This window comes from Penaeus monodon, chromosome 34 (genome assembly GCF_015228065.2).
Source record: "Penaeus monodon isolate SGIC_2016 chromosome 34, NSTDA_Pmon_1, whole genome shotgun sequence".
Lineage (NCBI taxonomy): Eukaryota > Metazoa > Arthropoda > Malacostraca > Decapoda > Penaeidae > Penaeus > Penaeus monodon.
In genome coordinates this window covers 2,215,446-2,216,802 of record NC_051419.1, presented here as the reverse complement: position 1 = coordinate 2,216,802, position 1,357 = coordinate 2,215,446, and positions in this window count along the sequence as shown.

The window sequence follows — 1,357 nt, the reverse complement described above, 5'->3', positions numbered from 1 at the left end:
TATCAAAGACAAAGGTGAAATGAAATAGGGTATAAGACAAATCAGGTAGATGGGGAAGGGACTAAAGGTTTAGAGGTTTACAGGTCGCCAAAGATAAACATAAAGACAAGTCAGTACAAGCACTAAAGCACACGTCATAACATGGCTAGTACCCTACTCTACCCATATGGTGACGGAGTGAGACCAGGGTATAGCTACAATAAACAAGACGGCTATCACAGGTGTCCCAAACTCTTTAGTATTTTATCAGAAGGACAGTAGTATCTGGCAACAGCAGAAACTCTCTCGGCACCTCATTCGAATGGATGAGTGAGCCTAAATATCGGGCAAAATAGGAGGATATGTCTAGAACCTGTTGCCATCTGCACGAAAGTTACAGAATGCACTGTCGGGCGAAGCTGATTTACTGATATCTGTCAATAAACAAGTTTTTTTACTTCGATATTTTATTGAGAGCATGTCTGAAACTATGAGGCAGTTACTAATAGCACAATAGAAATTTCCTTGATTAGCATTGGTTGAAGAATAGTAAAATAATAACTTCACATGTAATTGTCTGTACACGATATAGTTCTAATAAGTGGATACCGAACATGATTGGAAAACAGGGGAAACTGAGGAAGAAATTCTTGCGGAAAAGGGACAAGAAAGAGTGAACCAGTCCATAACACCAGACAATGGTGGTTTCGTTTTTTTCAGTAAGCGAGGAGACCTATTCCTTATGCTGGAACATGTCAAAGAATGGAAACCAGAAACTTAGCTAAGAAAGGGCATTGTCATATAAACCTTTTACATGTAACTGTAGATGAAAGATGAATCTTCAAGGTAAAAGGCATTATGTACTATCTCGATTGTAGAATGTTGAAGCAGAAGCAAGTATAACCATCTTCCACCATCTGATTACCACCATGCAATGTTTTGGCTTAAGATCAACTGTTTCTTGTGGATTTTAAATGTCTGGAGAATGATCTGGTTTTACAGAGCATATTTAATATAATTACTCTGTGTAAAAGAATATATCTTATTCTGGGTAGTTTATCCAAGCATACACATACACGTGTATTCATTTAGAGAAAAAAAAGAGAGACAAGAGAATAATAGAAAATTGAATAAATGCCATTATCACGCCACACATGCCCAGCGTCTTTCCTTATTGCTTCGAAGAGATGATTACTAGGTTGGCCAGCAACATTTGAACATTCGGATGCCCCTTCTAACCTCAAAATCACATTCCTGTTCAATATATCAGCACTTGTCTAGTATTACCGCTATCATGTAATGTGATTTATAGGGACTAATCCTTTTTTTGTAAGGAAGGAAAAGAAAAGAAAAATACGAATCATGATGTCATTGATTG